Source organism: Pezoporus flaviventris, unplaced genomic scaffold (genome assembly GCF_033815535.1).
Source record: "Pezoporus flaviventris isolate CSIRO_AGI_PZ_B2104156 unplaced genomic scaffold, CSIRO_AGI_Pfla_v1 ptg000066l, whole genome shotgun sequence".
Classification (NCBI taxonomy): domain Eukaryota; kingdom Metazoa; phylum Chordata; class Aves; order Psittaciformes; family Psittacidae; genus Pezoporus; species Pezoporus flaviventris.
In genome coordinates this window covers 25035481-25053256 of record NW_026892614.1, presented here as the reverse complement: position 1 = coordinate 25053256, position 17776 = coordinate 25035481, and the positions used below count along the sequence as shown (strand labels likewise).

At 39.8% G+C, this 17776-nt stretch overlaps 1 long non-coding RNA gene across 2 annotated transcripts in view; it reads right to left on the bottom strand.

Annotated features, from left to right (window-relative positions):
• Positions 1 to 3614: 3614 nt before the first annotated feature.
• Positions 3615 to 17776, bottom strand: part of LOC133278303 (uncharacterized) — a 35306-nt gene continuing 21144 nt past the window's right edge. For both annotated transcript variants that reach the window (XR_009746509.1, XR_009746510.1), the window contains exons 2-4: positions 9964 to 10135; positions 9109 to 9220; positions 3615 to 4007 (exon numbers count right to left, since the gene is read on the bottom strand). This is a non-coding gene — a long non-coding RNA (uncharacterized LOC133278303). The remainder of the gene's footprint in view (positions 4008 to 9108; positions 9221 to 9963; positions 10136 to 17776) is intronic.

Here is a 17776-nt window from a genome sequence, read left to right as displayed (position 1 = left end):
AGCAGACATTCTTGTGGAAATGAATTCTCCCTTCTCACATTAGTCTCCTACTTTCTCACTTCTCTACCTGGTTGATAGGATCCTCCCTTGGGATTTAGGGGCAATCCTTGAGGTACTTGGCCAGCCACCCACAGCTGCAGGCAGCCTGATGCTGCCTAGTTCAGAGCGGGTTTGCTGCAGTCACTTTATTTTTCCAGGCAGGCAAGGAATTAAATAGTCTTTTTTTGATCACAAAAAGGTGTAAGTGCCTGGTATTCTATCAGCAGCTTAAATGACTGAATAGACTTTGCTGGATAAAATATTCGTCAGGGTTTTTTTTTTGTGTTTTGTTTTGTTTTGTTTTTCTCCTTTCAGTCATTCACATTTGTTTGTGATTTCCCCCTGCCCTTTAAAACTAGCTCTTCTTGGTGATTATTGGTCTAATTGTATCTAGTCTATTTAGGTTCTTATATTGAGCTCATTGCTGTGGTGTCTGAACATCAGATCAATGCCGTGTAATTACAGTCACACAGAGCACAATCAACAATTATCAGTGATCAGTTTTCAGATCTTGCAACAAAGAAATGCTATCTGAGACATTGCTGCAGGATTTCAGATTTCCAAATATTTGCACTTCTAATTAAGCAGATGGAAGACCTGCTGGTAATGAGAAAGCAGGTTTCAGAACTTCTTCCATAGCTAATTTCTGCCCAGACCAAAATAAATTATGCTGCAACAATTCTTTTCCAAGGTAAATAACACACCACTTGGCAAAGTGCCTCACGACAACAAAAAAACCCAGAGAAGTGTTTAAAGGTATTGCACTCAGTGGGAGATTTTCACACCACAGTAATAAATGCAACACAGCAAAAACCTACAGCTAGCGGAAGGGAATGCTTTCTTATCTAACTGTTCTGGAGGATATTTGCTGATCAATCCTATGAAAGGATGATATGCTTCTGTGTGTGTCCAGGGGATGAAATAACAAGCCTGAAGGCAATAATGCTCTCATATCATGTTTGAGAATTTTACAAATACAGCATGAGGCTCTGTGACTCAGTCTGAATGGAATTTTTCTTAGCACATGAATTTTACATGATATTTCGATACTACCTCTTTTGGGCACTTTTCCTAACACAGTGCAGTGTTAGTTTTTTGGTGCTTTTTTATCATATTAGTAAATACCGTGACAGTTTGTGAAATGTGTGAGGAAAGCAAGCAGACCTGAAAATTTGAAAATTACAAGCACATTTGATTTGTCTCTTTTTTTTTATTTCTACAAACTTTCCAAGGTTTTTGTTTGGTTGGTTGGTTGCTTTTTTTTGTCTTTTTGTTTTGTTTTGTTGTTTAGAAGGTAAAAATTAAAAGCACCAAAGAAAATATAGAGCTTAGTGCAGTCTTCACATAAGTTTTGGGGTTTGTTTTCCATTTTTTAATTATTTTTTTTGTGCTCTGTCCTTAACATTTCAATTTTGCCGCTGGCTAAACAAATACCCTCATGTTCCAGATTAATTAAAAAAAAATAAAATCAAATAAATACCTTTTTTTTTTTTTTTAGCAACAACAAAAAAGCATTCCTTTTTGTTGTTTCCAAATCTCTAAAAGCAACAATTCTTGTCATTATCAAATTTCCATATAGAAAACTCGTATGCTTGTGGGGGTGTAATAGCACAATCTGATATTCTTGCAACACCGGTTTTCTATAAATAGGGAAATCTGTTATTTATCACTGGAACTATTCATTAAAATTAAAAAAAAAAAAAACCACCATTATGGGCATCTGTTCCTAGATCTTTAGTTGACTGACAGTTTTTAATCCCTTTAGCTAATGCTAAGTTGAACTTGCTGGAATCTCATCCTTTTCAAGGGATCTTTTCCACTTGGTCCTAATGTGTTGTTATGCCCTTTCTCATGATCTTTGGAAATTTATTTGTTTTTTAAAGTTTGACTCCTAGAGTCAGGTGAGTACATGAAAATTGCAGCATTCATTAAAAAAATAAAGGTTTTCACTGGACAGAAGAAAGCTGAAAATGAGACTCAAGACTTCAAAAGGATTTTAAGGAGAATACTTTTTTTTTTTTCAAAAAGACATAATTTTTAAGCCATTTTCATGACTTTACAGAGTCTGGTCAAAGTTTTTTGAATATTTGGATTTTGTAACAATTTTAATAACATGCTATTTTTATATTTGCAGTACTGTTGAAATCTTACTGATCTATGCCATAGCATTACATTTTTTTAGCTCTTTAGGATAGGGGCTACATCACTTCAGCATGTTTACCACCCTGTTGTTTTAAGCTTAAAGCATCCACTCTTGTCAATGAAGGTATGTAAGGTCAATGTGCATTGGACACCTATGTGTTTGCATTTGTACTTCATCTCCACATCTTAAATCCTTATATTAATATTTTGTCTGGGATTTTCATTACTTTTATCTCAAAAGAATATCCAATATCTCACCCAGTGGAGCAGCACTTACGTGACAGACAAATCCAGGTGAAAACTAGCAAAATGTTAAAGATTATTTTGATACCCTGCAATTATTTGTCACCTCTTGATACTTTTAAGGCTTCCATCCAACATTTGTCCTTTTAGTTCCTATAGTGAAGGTATCTAAAACTGCCTGGACTAATGCTGGTATTCACTGGTATGAATCTGCAGACAGACGGGGAGAGAATTTGTCCCTCTGCCTCTCTCCTGCTGATTTACGTGGATGGGGGTTTGATCACTTTCTGTTGTCAGCATTTGTTTTCTTTTCTACTTGAGGCATATCTTATGTGCAGAGTAATAAATAACGTAATTCCAGCTCTTATGGCTTCAGATGGCACAGTGCCCTCTGCTCGAACTCCTTGGAGAGAGAAACACTCCAGCTTGCCGTCAGAGTTTCATTTGCAAGCTTTACTTTGCCTTAGCCTTATTTTAAAAATTTCAAAGCTTTGCCTCCACAAATCAGGTTAAACTGTACATTACAAGGGAACTGCTTGACCTTGAAGCAATACTTTTTTGAGGCAGAGGTGATGAAGGGGTTGGCAGGCGGGATTTATTGTGCTCTGAGGAATGCAGAGGAAGCACATGAACATAAATATACAGAGAAACAGGAGCGGGAACCGCAGATAGATCTGGCAGATAAGACTTGGGCCTGTACCTGTAACTAGGTCAAAAGTGTGATGGTATCATCTCCAGTGGAAGTACAATTCAAAACCTTGTTTGGATGGTATATGATGCCAGACAAGCTTCATTGGACAGATAAAACATTATCACCATTATTCTGGTAAGACTGCAGAGTAAGTAGGATACTCAACATATATTATAGGCTTGAGAGGTCTGGGGCAAAATGTGTAAGGTAACTGGAAATACTGCACAAAAAACACTCTTACTGTACAGTGCCAGAGCTGTGAGGGGCTGCTGGATAAATGACTTAAAATGCTGTTCACTGAGGCTGGTGGCAGGGTTACATACCTGCTGAAGAATACGTAGATGTGACATATCTGGCCTTACTGGTTCTCTTCTTACCTTACCCTGGTTCTCGCTCCTCAAAGCAAGAGGAAGAAAAGAGAAGCAGAAAGGGTTGGATGCTGTTAGCTGGTAGTCTAACCATAAGAAAACCAAGTATGGTCACAGTGGCCTACATTCATAAAAAAGGTGAGACTCTCCTTGTTAAGGGTAAGTGGGAGATGTGCTAGCATGCACATTTAGGAAAAGAACCTGTATTTGCTGGATATGATTTTCCAGTGTATTCCCTGGACTGATTATCTGGCATTACTGTGATCGACTCTTTCAGTGAGTGCTCTAGGACTTTCTTGTTAGGATGTACGCAGTGAAAGTCAGAATTCTTTATTTTTATTTTTCCAGTAAGTTCTCACTTTTTAATAAGCTCTTGCCAGGTAGAAACCCCAAATAAGCTCTCCCCATTTCCATCCTGATTCCACCTCCATGTGCTGACAGCCCACCTCTGCTTTCTGCAACTCTTTGATCCCTCTTTGGTCTACAGCTCTGTCATCCTGTTTTCAAGGTCTTCAAGTCTTCAGCTGGCCCAGAGAGAAAGTGGAACAAAAAAGCATGCTGAAAACATTGAAAGAGAGGACTAGAGGAAAGAAATGAAAGGAGATGAGTAGGCATGGGAAAAAGAGACAGAACAAGCACAGCTGAGGAGTCAGAACAGACTACATGTTTATTTTCTTTTAAAAGGTAAGTAAGTGGTTATGTTTTGAAAGGCTCCTGCTGTTGTTCTTTCCAGCAGTAAAGCCTTTTATATGAGGGTTTTTTTCATTTTCCTGAATCTTTTTTTCTTTTAAAGGAAAAAAATTATTTAAAGGTTTTGTATCTGACCTTTCAGAACATGGTTGTTGGATTTTTGGACCCTTGGATGATAGTGTCTTATTATGTACATATTTGCATAATGAGTTAATTAGGCATAATATGTGGTTAAAATTATCTACACTGCACTCTTTTTATAGAAAGTCAGCACAGTTTTCTGCTAAATTGTCTCCTTAGACACCCTCTTGGGGGCCTGTTAGGATTCCCTGCCTGCTTTCAGATGTCACTAACTTCTGGCGATTAATTTCTGAGCTCTAATACATTATAGATGCAGTTTATACATATAAACACCTCTTACTCTGTAATTTTAGGATTATGTAATAATCTAATTTTATATTTATTAAAAAAGAGGGAACAAGAAATTCAAGCCTCCATGATTACAATGAAGAATTTGATAATGTCATCAAAATCCATCTAACATGTACAAAAATTAAAGCAAACAAACAAAGAAACCAACCACCCACCCATCTTTGCTATTAATGGTGCCCTGCACATAATGTCTTCTGTTAGTTCCTATGACAGTAATGTTTTCTGTCCTTCCCATTTGGAGGTGCAATGCCACTGTAAGTGACATTCAACCTCATGAAGCTGTTTCTTACATCTATCCCCAATCTTCATATCAACCTAACATCTATTACTGTAGACCTGTGGTCCTCAGGGTTCTCCGTATTGATACTCTTATTCTCCTCAAGCATGGTGAGGTTGATTTCTGATACTGTGTTCACTGGCCAAGACAGGATGCAACTGATTGCCTAATCTTTCGTATTAACTCTGCCCTTTAAAGCTGGCCCTGCTTTGAGCAGAATACTAGGCCACAGACCTCTGTAGACCCCTTCATACCTCCTTTATTCTATAAGTATTTCACCATTTGTCCTGTGGTGTGACAGTGAATATTGATGCTCCAGCCATTTCAGCAATGGATTATAGGAATCAGACAGCAGACCTAGCTTCTCTGAACCAGAGCTAAAGCTTCTATATCACACTTCCTTGTTCCTCTTAAGCATGGTGGTCTTTTTTTTTACCTTGGAACTCAACCTAGAACAGCAGATTTTATTGCCTTTTCAGATATTCAGGCTTATTCCATGTTTCTGATGACTTATGCAGACATATTCCAACATCTCCCTTATGGCATTGCATTCCCAGTACTCTCTGTGCCATGACTTTACATTACATGCACCTGTTATTATATTGCTTGCTCCAGGTGATGTTAAAGGAGAGCTGTGAGTAAGAGGAAATAACTTTAGATGTGTGACCCTTCTTCTTCCTGATCATACACCTTGCTAATTTCCTACCATCCCTTTCTCCCACAGGCATGTAAAGCTCCTCTTGAAAGCACTGGCCACTGCCCAAGACAAGATGCTAGACTAGGTGGAGTGACAGCCTAATACATTTAATCAAGATGTAGGTAAGAACTGAATCCAAAGTAGAATTTAGAAAGCAGCCCTTAGGGCACATTTGCTGGTTTTTTTTCTCTATTAAAATCCAGAGAAGAAAAAACTGCTTATAGTTAATTCTTAGTGTCCTCAGTGTTGTGCACAGCGGGAGGAATAAATGACTAGTAGCCAATGCCAGTATGTGCCACAGAAGGACACAAGCACAAGTCTACATGTTGATTTATACAGCAACCACTTTCCATAGGCCACTCTTCTGGCCTCAGAACCAATTGTGGATGAATCATGTTGTTTCAACACAGTGAAATAATTAAAAAAAATATAAATTGGATTACAGTTTTCTTTAAACAGTATATCCTTGTAGTTATTAGCTCCAAATCTGGAACACATGTACATCTTCTAAATGAAATCATATAGACAAAAGCACTGGCTGTCGAACAATAATCTATAGCTGCATAAAATTAAAGTATTTTCCATTCACCTTTGCATAAGTTACATTATGCCAACTTTAATTCACAGGCCCTTTATGGACAGATTAAAAAGTATGGTCATTCAGCTGTAGAGTTAGTTGTTTAGACAACCATAGAAAAATTTAACAAGTGGGATAGGAAGAGATAAAATATCAGATATTCTGCAATGGCCATGAGGAAAATGGATGATTTTTTATATGCCTGCTATGTGTAATACAGTGTTCAAGATTTACAGATTTTACTCAACAAATTCTGACTGCTAGATTTGAGGATCAGGAGGTTCTTTCCTAAAAATGGCATGGCTACTGGGTGAAGCAAAGGCTTTCCACTTTTCTAAATGGGAAGAAATCCAAAGATGAAAAAGAGGTGTGAAAGGTGTATAAATTGGGTAATTCCATCAGAGTGCCTTGGGGAAGAGTACTCCATGGAGTTTCCATGGAAAGCAAATGCACTGTTGGCAGAATCAGCAAACAGTTGGAAAATTTCTGACAAAAGTGTTTTTCATTAAAATGTGTAGATGGATTGAGACAGACATCTCCTGCGGAATTGTACCACTTCTGATAAACTTCCAGTGCATAAGTTTCCCAACAACAGAGTGGAATTATTTTGTCTCTTTTTTGCACTGCGGTGATAGAAATGATTCTTCTTGCCCTCCTCAGCACATGTGCTATTAGGGCTCTTACCTGGTACAGCTTCCTGCTCTGCTTAATTCCCACCCCAGCTGTGAACTTGGGTTGTCAGTTTCCTATTTGATTAAAAGCAAGTCTTCTGCCATGGCAATTCCATGTTCCACTTCAAAAAGGTGGGAAGAAAGAAGTTCTATAGAGCAGTGCTTATGCAGTGATGAATTTGAGTCCTTATTCTTGTTTCCTAGCTACTGCTATTATTATAGAAACCTGGCAGATTTCTGGTTTATCTCAGATATTCTTACCAGGCAGAAAAAGGATTTTTTTTTTGTCCATTAACACTTGACAAGTTCCAAAGACATGCTGATTGAACAGGATGTCCCAGTATCCCTTCCTCAGCCCTCTGTATAAAAGCATAATTATTCAAGAAAGCCGCTCTGTCCCCCTAGGTAAAGGAAGGGAAAGAGAATAATTTGACCATGTGGGTTTGCCTACACACATGCATCCCTGTAGTTGTTTGAAACTATTCAGAAAATCGTGTGCTTAAGAGAGATGGTGGTGTAGTGTCGTCAACCGTATCACAGAGAGACAACCCAGAAGAGACAATTTTGAAGGAAAAAACTGTAAGTAAGAAAAGCAGTTTTGCAGAAATCAACATGGAAACAGAACCTGCTATAATCATCCTGAAAGGGACAGATGTTGGCATTCCACCCTCAGCTCGTCTGGCCTATTATATCTCTGAATGCTGAAGCTCACAATGCTTTTTTCCCTCCAATTTCAGAAGTGTCAGACAGGAAACACAGTGCCAGTGAAAAACCTTATACAGATCTCTTGTTAGCTAACTGTGGTGTTTTGTTCCACAGTAACATGTCTGCACAAGCCGTCATTGTGTCAGTCATAATTACCACCTATTCAGTGCCTCCCTTCAGGTTTTATCACCTTTGCAGTATTAAGCAGCCAGCTGCAGGAAGCAAAGTCGGCTGCCCTGGAGCAGCAACCGTCAGCCTCTGGGTTTCAGGGTATAATTGCTGCAAGAACACAAACATATCCCTCCTCCCTGCACAAAACACCCAATCCATTCCTTTCTTTGGCAGATATCAGAGCCCCATCAAATGCATGTTCTGCCCAGGATAGGAAAATAGACCCTATCTTCTGCAGGGGCAACTTAGCATGGACTGTATGGGGGGACTGTGCCACCACATACCACCATGTGAAAATGTGGCATTGTACTCCTGATTGGAAAGGGGCTCCACCTTTCCTGTAAGTCACTTTTTATCCCTTCTGTGAAAGACATGAGCTATTTCTGGCACGGAAGTCTAACTATAGCATCCTATATATCCCTCTGCTGTAGGAACTTCTCCAGAATAAAAATTTGGAGTACTCCTATCTAAACTTGATTTACTCTTCAAGACCTATGCTTTGGTGGAAGAACAGGTAGATGAGTCCTTGTCTGGGTCAGCCAGGCATTAAAAAAATGGAAATGCAAAACTAGGAGGCAGTTGCAGAGCATTCCTATCAAGCTGATGCATGGTTTCAAATGCCAATTCCCTTTCCTCTCTTCCCATCCCATTTACTGTGTTTTATAAGTTCATCTTTGGCTATATGACTCAGACCAGCAGGCCTGCCAACGATCACATTGCATGCTGTTAACTGCTTATGACTTCTGGACAGGGTGCTGCTGTGATTGTCACATTCTTTCTCTTAAACGTATGGCGCATGGAGACACAAATTACTCCAGCAAGCAGCTTTCCATGATAGATTTTTGCATACCGATTGCAGATGCTGTTTGAGGCTTCTGAGATTGGTGTGGTCCAATCCTGGAAGCAGCGAAAAACCTGTATTCTGAGAATTACCTGGCATGCTGGGTTTCTTAGGCTCAATTAGGAAAGCCAAAGGTGCTGTCAGACTTTTCTCAATCTGATAGAAAGGCTACCAACATGGGGTAAGTACGTGTATCATGCTGGAGAGACAAGAATGACAATAAAAGCTTTAAAGTAGTGGGAGTAAGAGGTATTGAGAGGCTAACTGAGGAGAAAAAGCTATTTCATTTTAATCAGGAACAAGGAGGAACTTAGAGAATCAGAAGTCCTGCCTGATTAAGGTCCCCACGTTGTGACGCTTGTAACATATTTGTCAATACAGCATATTTGAGTAGGAAATTTTCTGAGGTCCTCCTTGCACGAGACATTCTGAGCTAACTTTGGGACCAAGTAGCTACAAGAAAACATGAAACTGTTGACTATTAAAACTAATATTCAATAAAACCAATATTCAATAAAACCAATATTCAAAAAAGTAAAAAGATAGCATAGAACCCTCGAACACCTGCAAATGTTCCTCCAAAGATGCACAATTCATTTATGTGCTGAGGGAAAGGGATGAAAAGTGCTCTTCTTTTCCTCTCTTCCTGTAAGTTGATTCTTCTTTGGTTTTGAGTCTGAATCAAACAAAAACACATTGCATGACTTTCTTGCCACAAAATTCTGTACTGATATCCAACATTGACATAGCCTGATGAGGATAAACAGGATAATGATCATTGTCTCATCCTTTTGGTGAGGCAGAACATAGCATAAATTTGAAGCAGGGAAAACCTGGAGGAGAAATAGGTTCTAATTTTGTAGAGATACATTGCACTCTTCATACTCACACATTTTTCATCAGACTTGCTGGACTTGAAAAGGTGCAAGCAATACAGTAATAAAAGCATCCAACTTCACCAAACTCTTTAATGAAGAAGAGTTAATCATAAATCTTTAAGTAGAAAATCTGAGCAGCTGCTACACTTCACTAACTGCTGCTTTCACTTGTAATAGCATTTCATACTGCTCAACTGCACTGTAGTGCATTGACATGAGTAGCATTAGTTCTGGATCCACTGGAAGCTAGCTTGTGGGAAATCTCTAAAACTTCTTGGCATTTTAAGCTTCTGAAGTGCTGTGATCCACTAGGATGTGTTGCTGTATGGAAAGAGGTAGGTATGTAAATGGTCACCAATGACACTATTTTTCTTCATTTTCCTTGTCCTCTCGATGTACCTTCAGATTTGAAACTCTTTTCTTTCCTCAACTTCCTTGCTTACAACTGTATGTTTCTCTTGATTTCTTTGAAAAGTCCTTTAAACAAGTACAGTTGAATTTCCTAATGTGACTGCAAAGAACCATTCCTGTCTCAATTTACCTCTTCACAGCTGGCTGGTCTCCTGCCATCAGTCCTATGCAAGTACAGTATTATCCCATTGTCCTACTTTGCTCCCAACAAGCTATGAGCTTGTTCATGAGTGTTATTTGTCTTGTGAAGTTAGTGGACCGGAGTAGGAATTCACTCAGTACATTGATAGAAGTGGAATGAACTGGAAAAGAAAAAATTAGTCATTAACAATTGCCAAGACGCCCAACTAATCTAAGTACATTTCATAGTTGAAACAACTTGAGCTAAGTATGGACTGGAATCCCAATTCTGAATAATCTGGAGATGTAGGCAAGCTCAAATCTAAATCAAGATTTTGTTGTCTACTGTTTTCTTGAAACATAGCAAATACAGTCAATGAAACAAAAAATACACGTAAAAGATCTCTAGCTTCTGTCATGGTACAGTAGGAAGCTGTAATTGAATATTTCCAAGGATCCTCTTAGCTGGTAGTTAATCTGGAGTAGGTGGGATACATACCAAGAGCAGTGTTATAGTCTCTGGATGAACAGAAACTGTTTGGAAACAGCTGCTTGTTAGTGAGCCAAACCAAACATGGACACTGTGGGCTTGATGGTGTGTCGTGGCCGTGTTTTCACTGAAAGCTCACCAGGATGCTGTGTCAGACAAATGCGCTCCCATAGTACAGGTGGCAGGAAAGGTTTGGCCATATGGAGAGGTATTGCTGTTTCTGTCACTGCCAAAAGCTGTACTAGATGCCCACAAAACATAAAGATGATTTGCTGCAGTCTAAGGGGCTTGTTAACTGTTGTACATAACATAATGAAAGCAAAAATGTTTTCCTTTGTCAGAAGGAGTGGTATTAAGAAAATGGTGGCCAGTATTAAGTGAATGATGCAGTTACATAAGGAAGGAGTTATAGGAAGGCATTATCAATACTGCGGCCAAGGTAGAGTAAATACTTGCCACTGAACCTCTGCCCCCCCATCTTCTCTGGGCATATCACCAGAAAGATCATGCCTATTGTCACTCTTACTATGAGTTATGTGACTCCCTCACTTTTGAACTGGGCTCTGACCTGTGATGCCCTCTGTGTCACTCACAGTTAAGCAGTAAGTGAGTGAATTTGTATCTGCAGGCACAGCAATGAAGACAGTGACCTGCCAGCTTTTCAATTCTACCCCCAATCAAAGAGGGATTTATTTCCTGATAGGAGTGTAAAATTTAAAGAAAATGGAGTTTAAGTCTTCAGATAGCGGCTGGACATCATCCTGACTCTAAACTTAACTGCACACCGAAGATAGCCCAGATCCACCCCAGGTATCACTCCTGTGGTACCATTGCACAGCAGTTAACTTTCATCAGGGGCAGAAAGTCCATTTTTAAACCTTTCACAATACATGGCAGGACTTTCCTGCTCAGCCAAAGCTGTCCAGGGAGCTGAAGGTAAAGTGGGATAATCCTCCCAGAGCCCAGGACTATGCCATTTCTTTATGCCCACCCCAGTGCCCTGAAGGGAGAGGTGGCTTGCCAGGAGCAAGTGAGAACACCTCACAGCCTCTCCATGTAGGTGGTATGAGTTTTCAGATTGATAGATATAAGCAACATATTGCTGCTTGGCCCCAGACTGCATTGTTGTGTGTGTTGATTTAGCCCAAGTGAGCTGCAGTTCCTCCAAATAAGTATGTTCACTGATGCTATGACTAAACTGCTGGTGAGCTATGCTCGCACATGTACAAATGCTGTGATTTTTGGTACCAGTTACATCTGCAGCATCTCTAGATGTCATCTATACTGGGCACTACATCTAAACTACACATGAAAGACATTTGTGAAGCCTGTTTTTAAAAGGCACTAGAACTTCAGCAATTGATTTCTGTGCTAACATCACTGGTTCACTAAGGTATTTTAAAATGCTTAATCTAAATACTTAAGACAATAATAGCCACATGGAGAGAATCCAAAAATAGCACTGACAACTCATGTTAATACCAGTTCAAAAACCTTGAGCTCTAGATTGCATGTATACAGCTGTTTGGTGGCCACACCAGACGGGGCTGGTACCCAGACAGTGCAAGAAGCAGCCTGCAGGCAATATGATGCCATGGCTTTCCAGAAGTACAGCTTCCCATTGCTCTTATGTGTGTCTAGAAGCTTCTTGAGTAAGATCATGGACAGAAAAAGATATTTCCTCACAGCAGTTCACACAGGAAGCTTTAGATTGTGTTGCAGCCTGAGGGATGTTATTGGCATCCTCTGAGCCCTCCACAAAACAGCAGAAGGGAAAGACCTTTCCTGCCAGGAAGGCTAGCTGCTCTGAGGAGGAAAGTTGTCCTGAGGTGGGAATATTGCTTCTGGTGATTAAATTACTTCACCTAGAGCTCGATAGCATGACTCCACAGGGCGCTGTGTAGGACCATGTGGATAGAGGTGTTTAGCAATGACAGTGTTTCTGAATCAGCAACCACCCACTAGTTTAATCCAAGGAACCTAATTCCCTTATTCGATATAAACACAACCCAAATCTGGTTAGAATCAGCTAGGTGAAGTCTGAGCTCTTTTCTTCAGCTCCATGGCATTTTCCTGTATTTCCCATAAAGTGGCTCAAATGTGGTACCTTTCCCAACCATTCCTGGGCTGGCAGTCATGCAAGAGATTTTCATGTGCTTGCAAAGCTTCCTTCTTCCATCTAGCTGGGAATATGAGGAAAACAGACTGTCTCAAAACAGACATCTACTTTCCATTCTGACCAAAACCACTGCATGGTGGGAAGATGGCATTTCCTCTGCTCACCTTAAAAGTGGCTTTTTGAGAGCTCTGCTTCTGCAGTGATTTGGATTCAGCTTGGCTGAATTTACTTCTATAAGTTGTTCAAAGCAGGAATCCTTTATAGATGAGAAACAAAACACAGAATTTCATTTGTGGGGATAGTTCAGCCCTGGGAACAGCAACACCTTGTTTCTGAACATCATGGGACAAGGACAACACTGCTCTTATTCAGAGACCAGGGCAGAAGGAACATTAATGCTGATGTCAAAAATGGGAAACATTGGAATGGGAGCTCAGTTTCCTTCTCAAGCACTCAATGCCATGGGTCTAATGGACTGGTCAAAAAACAAGTCTCCCAAGCAAATCAAAAAGAAATTCGACCTAGTGCGATGGAACAAAGAAATTAAAACATTAAGTCTCACAAGCATTCAGTATCACAAGGTACAGTATCTAACAACAGCAAATACAGTCGTAAATATACCTTGATTCTGACCTCCCATGGAGGTGTGAGCACAGCACAGGGACAATATTTAATTCTTCCTTGCTATTTTCTCTGACTTTGATTCACTGCAGTGTAATTTTGGAAGCTTAATGTAGTTTCATCAGCCATGGCTGCAGCTAGAAAACAGGGCAAGTTATCAGAAGATACAGCAGGGAGATAACTAAAGGAAGTTTCATTTGGCACAAATTATCAGGAAATCCTCCCAAAATCAAGCCATCAAGGAAATGATGGAAGTACATGATTTCAATAAAAATGGACACATGCATATACCACAACACACACAAACACAAAAACACAGCCCCTTTCCATCCTCTGAAAGGCAGTTTGCTTTTTTATGGGGCTACTACAAATATTATAATGTATCCTGGCTCCAGTCCAATCCTCTTCAACTGCTGGCAGCCATTTTATATCATCCCTGTTGTAAGTTTCACTGTCCTGGGGATGTCAGTGCTTTGATTTTTATTTTGCCCTGATCCAAACCTGGCAGTCTGGTGCAGTTCAGGGGCTGCACCCACATCCGTTCGAGTGCAGCAGTTGGCACATCTGCCCCAAATGGGTCTTTACTATTTATTGCCTGTGCTGTGGGAGTCCCCAGCAGCTGCCTCCTGAGGAGGGCTGTGCTCCCAGGGAGCAGTTTGTGCTGCCAGCAGCTTCTACAGCAGAAGCAAGAGGCAACCCACGCCTGGGGACCAACAGGAGCAGTATATAGGGAAGTGGGGGTGTAAGGTGGAAATTACAAGTAATAAGTTTGTAATGTGATTGCCTGTGAGCATTGAAATGGCTTCAATTTTTTGTGGGGTCTTAGAGAGCTGAGTGCCCCCAGCCCTCCACACAGACACCAAGGTCACCTTGCAAGAGGTGCACTGTGGGGATCTGTCCCAACAGGCCCTGTCTTCATCTCCAGTTTGTCTGGATGTGTAATTTCTGGCACACCTCAGTGCATCTGATTGTTGTCACTATCAGAGCACGAGGACAAATTGCTGACAAAGATGGCCATGTAAAAATGCACTTGGGTGTAATAGCAGTGGGAATATTTCAAACAGCTTCCTGTTGTACATCTTCAAGAGAAATGGAAGCACTTGTGCTTTATAATTGTGCAACCATATCACTGAATATGGATAGTGCTTACAAGTGCTGTGTAATGTGTCGACAACTCCGCACACATAAATATGTATTGTTTTTCAGGCACCACCCAGGCAAATAGAAACATGGAGTTTTAATTTTAATTTCTTTTGCAATGTCTGAGCAAACTGCTACAAGACTTGTAAAGAAAAGTGGGAGTCCTAATGACTTAACTGGCAATTCAAGACAAAGCACCTCAGATCTCTGAGCTCAGCTCCCTAAAACATTCCTATGTACTGCTCACATCCCACCAATTATTCACATTTTTTTTTTTTTTTTTTTTTACAGCTATTAGCTCTTGAACTCCCTGGTTTGTTCTTTACCTCTTCTGGGTGTCTTTTCAAAATTCAGATCATTCCAAAGTAAAAGCTTTAACCGTCCTTTAAACCAAGATTCCTCTTTCTTTCTGACATCAAGACTTCTCTCTTTGATAACTTCAAATGTTTCTCCCTCTCTGCAGTGAGTACTTAATTCTTACCAATGGTTTTGCTTTTCTATCTCACATAGCAGTAGCACCCTGAATGTTGTTTATCTGCTTTGGCCATTGCTGCCTTCTTTGCCTTTCTTTTTTTTTTTCCACTTTCAACTAAATTGATAAAAACAACACCACTATCTGTTCAACATTGTTGTGTGGGATTTTGTTTTTCCTAATTATGTAAAAATACACTTGCTATTTAAACTCAATTAAAGCTTCCTTTATGTGTTAGCAGAGCTGCACAACGGAGGTTTTCATCCTGTGCTCTGACTGTGAAACAAATAAAAGCCAAGCTTTTGCATCTCATAACCTTGAAGTTCTCTGAGTAGTTTCACCTCCAGGGCTGGGTAACTGAATGTTTTCAAGCAGCTTAGAGAGAAAAATGGGGAGGAGGGGTTAGATGGAGGAAAAGGTGGCAGTAAACAAGAATATGATTTTGTATTTTCATGATTTAGGCTAAACTGAATAGTAGCAGCAGTAGCAGCCGTATTAGAGAGGAAAAAAACCCTGTACATATTTGATGGAATAGTTTTATAATTTAAAATACATACTGTATAAGACTTTAAATGTGAAAGGATTAATGCATTTCTCATGCATCCCACATTTTGTTAGTGCTTTTCATTCCATACAAATGAAATCTGAGTACTGACAGGCTGAAGGAAACATGCATTGAGCATGTTATCCATTGCAAGGGCATGGCTGAAGACATGGTATAACGTGGCAACTGTTGTAATGCTCTGCTTTGCTACACAGCATTTCAGGGTAGACCTGGGAGAGAGTTTTGCTGGAAAAGCAAATGTGCTAGAATGGTAGTGAGTCATGAGTGGTAGTGAGCTATGCAGCCCTGCTGAGATCATGGGGCAGGAAGAATGTGATGCTCACATTAAGCCATCACTGCCCCCTCTACATACTCAGGGCTCTTCTACTACCACAAGTAGCCAAAACCCCCTTCACTTTCCAAATACTCTAACTACTGTGTCCTCTATCAATACACTGACTTTTCATACTGCCCTTACTCACTTACTCTACCAGTACCAAGTCAAAAAAGGTCTATCAATCACATCTATAATTACCAGTACTCCTTTCTCTACTACACAAGTTTACCTTAAAGGATGTTCTTCCAACAGTTGACCTTGTCTGACCTTGCTAAGCTTGCGCTAGCTATAGAATTGCAGAAAAGTGCATACAGAAGTCAGTAGAAGACAGCTTTTCAGAAAAAAAAAATGGGAAGTATTTACATCTTCTATGCAAAAAGTCCAACCCACACATGTAGATAGTCCCTGATTTGATAGGAGACTTATTTCTGACTTTGTAGAAGGAAGACTGTGGATTAGGAAAAAAAACAAAACCAAAACAAACCAAAACAAAAAGCAACATAAAAAAAATCAGATTTTGTTATATAGCTAAGCCAGGATGTTCTTTAATTATGCCATGTGTTAGGGGCTACATAGAATGGAAAGAATGTAGGTGCTCCTGGTAAGAGAACAGCAGTGAGATACTGCTTCATGACTGGTATAAACTCATAGCATGCTTCATGGGATTTACTGTCCTTGTTAAACAAAACCTCTTCTTGGCATTCATGATTTGAAATAATTCCTTCAGATTCCAAACCAAATTTTTAATGGCTGTCTTTTCATATTGAAGTTGGTGGAGGGTGGGTGTATACTATTAATCTTCTTTCCACAAAAAGTGGTTTTTTTTCCTCTTATGTTATGTGCCTACAGGATAGTGCAGTTACAGGTGTAATCTGCAAAATATCAGTTTGTAAGTGAAAAATTCAAGATGCACAACGGCACAGGGCTCTTCCTATGACTTTCAAACACAAGCCTACTCTTCAAAGAGCTAAAGAAGAAAGTGTGAACACTAGTAAGACAAACTGTTTGTCATTCACTTCAGTTTCAGATATACACACTGGAAATCACTGGCCGGTGAAATGTATGCTTTGTAGTCCAGGGTTCCTTGCTTACTGCTCTCTAGCACTTTCTGCATGTGAATAAGCACCATTACATTCATTTACAGCTCTGGGACAAGAAGGTTTATTCTGAGGTTTATAAGATTTGTCTAATGTGCTGCAGCCAGTCTCTGGTTTCCTTCAGGAGTTCAGCACATTAGGATACCCAGTGAAACAAGGAATACATATAATAGTTGGAACTTACATGCAAACATGTAGGTTTCTAATTTAACTGACATGTGAGATGATGTGTGCTCACAGATAAAATGGCCAATCTCCCTCAGCAAAGACATCGTAATTGTTTCCCTTAAGTGCCATAGTCTGTGAGGTTTCACAGGAGGAAGAATGGGGACCAGCCTTATTTTTGGTAATGACCCTGGCACAAAAAATAAAGATGTGCTAATGCATTTTCTTGCTGGTACCAGGCTGGGGGGCATTGTGAAGACAGAAAAGGTTTAAATGATAGCATAGAAGAAGCTGAAGACTTCAGTAGTCTGGCAGAAAGAAATAGGATGGCATTTATAGTTCAAAAAGAAGGATCATTTACTTTAGAAGTAAAACAGAAAAATTCTTATATAGGAGTTTATTGGTTACAGATGACAGAGGGGAAGAAAAACCTCTGTGCACTAGATAGTTTATTATGAGTATGTGATGTGATATAGCTATGGAAAGGCAAATGCTGTACCGGATGTCTCCCACAAAGTATTTCTGATAAGGAAGTGTAAGTTATCAACACTGTATCTGCTTTTCATGAATATGAATCTGAACCAGAGTCAGTGCATGTCTCCTAGGATGATCAGGACTTGTAAAGCCCAGTTTGTGAGAGGAACCAAGCTGATTATGTATTGGATCAATTTGTGAAGTACATTTACACAATGCTCCTGCCCATTACTTCAAAAAATTGGCTCAGAGAGGAAAGAGACCCTCCCCAAACCTTTTTTCTTTTAATGGTACTGACCTTATGTTTGATCAGAGATCTTGGCTATGCTCTTAACTTGCTGATTAGCTTGGATGTTGTTTTAAA